We start from the raw sequence: 7,915 nt of genomic DNA, 5'->3' as shown, positions 1-7,915 counted from the left end.
TTGTAGCGTTAGTGTGAGCTTGTTTAGTTATTGGATTACTGCCCATGAGGGGAATTACGGGTTCCTAAGAGAGATTTTTGTTTAGTCTTTTGAGGAAACTCCATACTGCATTCCAGAGGGGTTGAACAAGTTTAATTTCTCACCAACAGTGTAATAGAGTTCCCAATTGGAGCCGGGAGCTGGTGGCTCACGCCTGTCTGTAATCCTAATTACTCAGGAGGCTGAGATCTGAGGCTCATGGTTCAAAGCCAGCTCAGGGAGGTTCCCAATTGGCTATACTCACGGCAGCATTTTCTATTAGTTTTCTTCATAATGGCCATTCTAACTGGGAAGAGGTAGAATCTGTCTTGTTTATTTGTAGATTTGTAAGCACCTTCTAGCTACCATAAATGAATGAATCCATGAAACCTGTATTTTCTGAGTCTGCATTCCTTTCTCTTAGTATAATTTTCCCAAGCCTTTAATTTTCCTTAAGACTGGTGAAAAGTCATCCTTTCTAATGGGTGCATAGAATTCCATTTTGTGTGTGTGTGTGTGTGTGTGTGTGTGTGTGTGTGTGTGTGTGTGTGTAAGATGACTATAGGCTCATGAGTTCATTTCTAAGCCTACGTTTTCATCTGTAATTTTGTAATTTCATATTAAATTTGGATTGATTTCTCTACTGCATTGAAGAATATTGTTGGGATTTTGATGGGTATTGCATTGTCAATTGTTTGGGGGCAGTAGTCCAGTGTTCACAATGTTATTTGTGAAAACATTAAAAGACTTTGCATTTCCTTGAATCTCCTTCAATTTCCCTTTTTATATTTTTAAAGTTTTCTCAGTAGAGGTCCTTCACATTTTTGGTTAAATTAATTCCTAATTTTGTTGTTGTTGTTTTGTTTTGTTTAGATGTGATTTGATTTTGAGGCTAAAGCATATGAGGTTGTTTTATGGATTTCAGGCTGGATGTTCCCATTGTTGGTAACACAGAAAAACTACTGGTTCTTGTGGGTTTCATACCCTGCTACATTGCTAAAGGTTAGCAACACATTCACTAACTTGAGGAAGGAAGGTATAGGGTCTTTAAATACAGGATCATTTCATCTGTACAAAGGGATCGTTTTACTTCTTCCCTATTTGGATCCCCTTTATGATTTCTCTTGCCTATTGCTCTTGCTAGAATTTCCACTACTATATTGAAGAGTAGGAGAGAGAGTGGACATCCTTGTCTCATTCCAGATTTTATTTTATTATTTTTTTGAGTTTGCAAAATCTGGTTTAATTCAAACTGAGGAGCACATTGTGAAAATACATACGCATAAAAATCTGATAAATGCTAGACAAACAACATATTACTTTACAATAGAATAACCACAAATTTGAGGGCTCAAATTGCGTCTGTCAGCTATAAATACAATTTTATATTTGGCTCAAGTGGCTACTCAATTTCAAATGGTGCCAAGTTCCTCCAAAGCACCTCTTGATCCCCTCAGCCTGGGGAGGAGTTTCACCACTGTCTCAGACGAAATCCCAGTCATCCCTTCAACTCTTGGGGCCAATGGAGTCATTGGTACCCAAAAACAACTGGAGGCCAGGGATTTCCAATAGCCAAAAGTTACTGCACAGAGAAGTCCATTCTAAGCCAGATTCATGGCTAAGAAGGTGTGAAATTAGCCCTTTAAACAGTGGTATAGCATTAACATGGTCTATGTTGAGAAATAGCTCCTTAGTGAGAATGTACCAATTACTAGTTATCACACCAACAGAAAAAGGCAACGTGGGAGCTTCACATTTCACATGAAAGACTAGCATTAACTGGGTCTGGCTTCACTCACATGGAGTGATTGTTTTATTTTAGACCCAAGAGAAAATGAGATCATACCAGTCATTTCTTCACATAAGATTTGTGTAGCATTAAAATTGTTTTATGCTAATGATGAGGCCATGCAGGCAAAAATGTGTAATTCTCCTCTGCCAAAACACAACACAAACACGCCATTTCAACTCCTGTCCAGTTTCCAAAAAAAAAAAAAAAAACCAATATGTACATACACTTTTGTACACTTTTTCACACAAATCTGTCTGTGTATGTATTTTATATATATTATATATATATATATATATATATATATATATACTTAAATACACTACACATAAAAAGACTATGGTACTTTACAGAATGAATACATGTTTAACAAAGATCATTCATTACACCACAGATGTTTAACATGATACAAAACCCTTAAATCATTTAATGTAACATTGGGACTTAAAACACAGTTTTAAAGCATCCACAGACTCCAAGACAAATATTTCTGCTTTAGGGTTCATTGAGAAGCCCAGCTTATCACAAAATTTTAAGCAACAGATGCAGGCAAAATAAATAAGACTTTTCTGGTATCACCAATTGTTTTATTAGAAAATAGGTGTGGGTCAAGTGGTTTTTAAAGAGCTGTGTAGAAGATTTTTAGTCTAGACTTCATTCCAGATTTTAATGTCTTCATGTGTCCACTGCTAGGTACATGCTTTGTCATATGCATACTTTGTATTATATTGAGGAAAGTTGCATGCATTCCTAGCTTCTCAGAATTTTCAAAAAAAAGAAGTTTTAATTATAAAGGGGTATTGGAGCTTATCAAAAGTTATTTCTACATCCATATAAATGATCATGTGGTTCTTGTCCCTGCTTCTGCTGATGGTGTGTGTTACATTTATTGACACGTATTTTGAATCCAATTATATCCTATGATGAATCCTGTTCATTATATCTCAAGCAGCACCATTGGTTGTTACTGGAAGTAATAGTTACTGGATGTAGAAACTGATCCCAGGAGAGGAATGGAGCATAGAGGAATGACAAAGTTCAAGTTAATATGTGCTTTCCTTTTTACTGTACAAGAAAACAATCCCAAGGCTTGAAGGAAACTCTGTCCCTGACTTTTTTGAGTGTGTTCTTTACTCACATAAAACTTTTCTGTAAACTTTTAGTTGAGTATTACAAAAAGAAATAATGTGCTATTTGAAGGGCAGCATAGAACAGAAAGAAATAACGTTGCTTTAAAAGTGTTCTACTGCAAAGAAACAAAGATATGGAAGTTTTAAATTGCATTATGTATGGATATTTCACTCCTGAGACGATCCTCTTGTTGCAGGAATCAGTTATGAATTCCTTAGTCTGGTCCTGAGTTCTCCACAGCAATAAAGATTCCAAAAAGCAGGATCCAGTGAGCATGATTAGCAAAGGAGCCTCTTCTCTTACAGGAGTACTCTTTTAAGGAGGGTCCCAAAGAAATATCTGTGTTGCTTTTCTTTGCTTGCTTAGTTTGTGCTGGTTGTGGGGCTTGAACCGAGAGGCTGGACACTGTACTTGAACAATTTCCTTTCCTGCTCACCTGCCTGCTTGAGCCAAAACTCCACTTCTGGATTTTGGGTGTTTAATTAGATATAAGAGTTTGACAGACTTTCCTGCCTGGTTTGACTTTGAACTAAAATAGTAAGAAAGCTATGTGATATCAACTGTATAGACTTCTCTTTTGAAATGACAAATATTAGGTGGAGTTTATTGTAAAGCTAGTATTTGACAATTTTTAAAAGAAGAGAATATATCCAGCAAAAAAGCCATAACTTAAGTAATTCAGCAAAAGTAGGTACACTGAATCATTTTGGAATTATTTTTTCTGCTTGGAAAGATTATTGAACTTGTCGTTCCTTTTGTGGAAACTTAAAGTCAGATCTCACTTTTTTTGTTGGTCGTGGGGATTGAACTCTGATCCTGGGCATTGTTCCTCAGCTCTTCAACTCAAGTTGAGCACTCTACCACTTTAGCTCCAGCACCACTTCTGGGATTCTGGTGATTAATTGAAGAAAAGGGTCTCATGGACTTTCCTGACCAGGCTGGTTTTGAACCACAATCCTCTAGTCTCAACCTCCTGAGTAGCGAGCATTACAGGCGTGAACCATCAACACCTGGCTCACATTTGCATTCATGTGCACTGAATGACACTATGTAGACAAAGCATGAAATTTTGAACCAAATAATGACATTGCAGCTTTTCAGAAAAATTGAGGTAGCAATAAATATGTCCTCCTTTTCCATGTTGTTACATTAATGACTCATGGGACCCTTACATTAGCATCCTCTGCCATCTGTATAGGTGTATTTAGTATCAGGAAATGTTCATAGAGAAATACAGAAATATTGAGATTTTAGAAAGCAAAGGAGATTGAGTAGGAAAGAACAGCATAGAAGGAGATACATTTATCACACAGAGATTAAGAACTAGCCTAAAAAATTTAGAATTCTAAAGGCAATGAGGAATAAGCTTAGTTGATTGCTAGTTCTTCAATAACAAAAAATGGTTCTCTAGAACAGTTTCTGGTACACCTTAATTACTATCATTTATTCCTTCCATCGAGTTATTCCTTCTCTTCTGTCACAACTGTTAATTAGCCTCTGCGTTTTTGGTACCATGATTGACCAAAAAGATTTCCAAATGTCACTTAGACTATGCTTCTCTATGTGGTTAGCAGTGACCACACAAAATCCTGGAATCTTTGAATTTCCAGAATTAATCTTCACCTGACATCTAAGCACATTCCTGGCATTAGTTGCTTTGACCTAATTACTAAAACTTTTTTTTTCAACAGAGTATGCTAATATAAGTAGAGTACATGAATAAGGGACTATTGTCAGGTGTCAGTATGGAAGGAACAATTATATATTCAAAGTATGGTTTCTTTATTTTGCATTTACTAACTAAATGTTTTTTTATTGTGAAAATACTGTACAAAGGAGTTACAATTACATGGACAAGATAAAGAGTACATGTCTTATCAAGCATTGTTGCCTGCTCCTTTGTTTCCCCTTCTTATCCCTTACCAACCCTCCATCCTTACCGCCCCCCCAACCAAAATTGTAAAGTTCGTTTTTCAACATAACGACTTGTACTTCTCGTTATTGCAATGGGTCCAATTGTATCCCTATTTAAACGATTTGTTTTTGCCATTCCCCTCCACAAATTATATCAACATTAAATACAGTGAAAGCAGGGGTTATATCGTGGGGGAACATACAAAGCAACCAAGAAATCATCTTATAAATATATTAGAAACAGTCACATGAATGAAAAAAATTTGAATACTTTATTTATTGCCAGTCCAGGGGCTTAAACTAAGGGCTAGGGGATTATTCCTCAGCTTTTTTTTTCCTCAAGGCTAGCACTCTACCACTTGAAGCACAGCACAACTTCCAGAGTTTTTCTGTTTATGTGGTACTGGGGAATTGAACCCAGGGTTTCATGCATGCTAGGCAATCACCATACCATGAAGCCACATTCCCAGAACCCTAAATGAATTTCTTAAGATGGCATTACATTTTGATTCTGTAACTATGTATCATAATTTTGTCCATGTGCTAGAAAATGTTGTAGAAAACAATACAAGAAGTCCAGTCAGGCTGGATGGAAAATGAATACAGAGGGGCTTACGTCATGGAGCTGTTTCAACAGGTTGAGCGAGACAGGTCCTGACCCACAGCCCACCTCCAGAATGAGAGGGCCACCATGGGTTCTAGCCACATGGGGACAATGGGCTACCTCCTCCAGCACACATTCAACCAGTTCATGTGAAAGAGAGGGAGAAAGAAAGTGAGAAGTACACTTAAGCCATGTGCCGGTGGCTGAGAACTCTAATCCCAACAACACAGGAGTCTGAGATATAAGGATCATAGTTCATAGCCAGCCCGGGAAGGAAAGTCTGTGAGACTCTTATCTCTAAAGATCCACCAGAAAACTGGAAGTGGTGCTATGGGCTCTAGTGATAGAGCACTAGTCTTGAGCTGAGGAGCTCGTGAACAGCACCCAGACCTAGAGTTCAAGCCCCATGACTGACAAGAAATGAACTTCCCACTACAAGTAGTGGACTGAATAGCACCCATTTTCCTAGGGAGCATGGTAGAGAAGTCAGGCTGAGCTTCCTGTGAACTTGAGGTCATAAGTAGATCACCCAACTTCTCCATGCCTTGTTTTCCTCAGTTGCAAAACTCAACACAGTGAAGGATACCCTTCCTCATGGGGATAGGGTAATGATGAAAGAGAGCCATGTTTTGTTTCATAATCCCACACCTGTTGTCTGATTAATAACAGGGGCCACCTGAGACCTTTCCAGGTATCTTCCTGTCATATGCTCACAGAATTGTGGAGAACCTTACCTGAAGGCCACTCCCTCTATTCCTAGCCATGTTCCAGAGATCCCTCTGTATAAATCCCTTGTTTCCTCACAACTATCCTGTGAGGAGACTAAGTTCCAATGGTTGCGGCCCTATCGAGAGCTTTATCTGTGGTCAAGAACCGGCTGCCATGGACTAAGAGTTGGTGATAATCCATCTAAACTGATGACTGAGCATGGCTCTACATGTCTAACATCCCAACTACCAAGGACCAGGTCTGTTGGAGCATACCTGTCACAGATAGGAGGACAGCCTGAGCTCTGCCCAGCCTGAGCATATATTGTTTGTTTCTCAGAAATGCACAAGACAGAAAGGTGGCTCCTCAGAACCAGGGAGAGGAAACAAGCAGGGGGTCATGGTGCTCCCAGAGGGGTTTCTGACCCAGGTTGGGAATGGTGTTGGGGCAGCCACTCACCTGTGCTGTTGGGAGAGCAGGGATGGCAGCGGCATTTCAGACACATGGGCCCAGAGCAGAGGACCAAGGGCAGGGACCAGGTCAGGGCCTTAGGCCGGCTGAGATTTGAAATCCAGCACCACAGGAAGGGGGGGAGGAGGCTGGGGCATCTCAATTTCCTACTATACTCTAAAATTGCCTTGAGTCTCTTGCTCACCACTCAGCCACCTCTACCTTCCTTAACTGCTGGTATAGTGTAAACTAAAAGAGGGAATCCTGGTGCTACCAGGCATCCTGGAATGTGGGCGTTGCCGCCATTCTTGTATCCCATTGGTCAGAAAGGAACATGAAATAATGGGGGTGTGGCTAGAATCCTGTGATGCAATCAGCATGGGCAGAGTCAAGTTGACAGCGGCTCTCTCAGCCCTTTTCCCAGGGAACTCTTTCCCATTCAGTTGGGGACAAGAGGGAGACCCGCTTTAGCTGGATGGCTGCACATATTGTTGTTTATGTCTGTTTATTGCCAGTACCGAACCTTGAACTCAGGATCTGGGCACAGTCTATGAGCTGCTTTTGCTTAAGGCTGGCCCTCTACCACTGGAGCCACAGGGCTTCTGGCTTTGTTGGCACTGAAGTTGGACAGGGATCTCAAGGACGTTCCTCCTGAGGGTGACTTTGACCATGATCCTCCCATCACAGCCTTGTAAGTATCAAGGAGGACTGCTGAGAGCCACTGGTGCCTGCATAATCATTGGTCTTGCTGATGTTCTTGGACAGAACAGTGAGTTCCCTATCCTGGGGTTTAAGTGGTGGGAGCTGGAGCCCACAGTTCGAATACTGGTCCTACCACCTCCAAATGGCAGGAGATCCTCAGAAACTTGTCCCATCCATATGGTTACCAATGTAATGTGATGTATGTCATGGTTGAATGGGCAGTTCTTGAATGATTCTAGGATAAAATTATACACAATTATATTATAGGACACTAATCAATTTTATTTAATACTTTATTAATCATTTATACAATCACATTAATAAAATGGAGGAATAATGAAATACCTAAGAATTGGGCCTCACATACTATAAAGGTGACATTTTTCTGCCAAGACTGGGATTTGAACTCATGGTCTGAGTAACACTGTTGTACTGTGTAGGAAGGGGAACCTGGCCACCTTGAAGTCAAGAAATTCAAGTCTGTTTCTTAGGCCTGAAATTGATTCCCACCTATTCATGTACAATTTACATATATGATTTATATTTATATTTATATACATACGTTGACTCCATATTGCATTTGGTGTAGTTATTTTTTT

The sequence above is a fragment of the Dipodomys spectabilis genome, unplaced genomic scaffold, assembly GCF_019054845.1.
Source record: "Dipodomys spectabilis isolate Male_0828 unplaced genomic scaffold, ASM1905484v1 ptg000361l, whole genome shotgun sequence".
Taxonomy (NCBI): Eukaryota; Metazoa; Chordata; class Mammalia; order Rodentia; family Heteromyidae; genus Dipodomys; species Dipodomys spectabilis.
The sequence above is the reverse complement of the archived record's forward strand: the minus strand, read 5'-3'. Positions refer to the sequence as shown.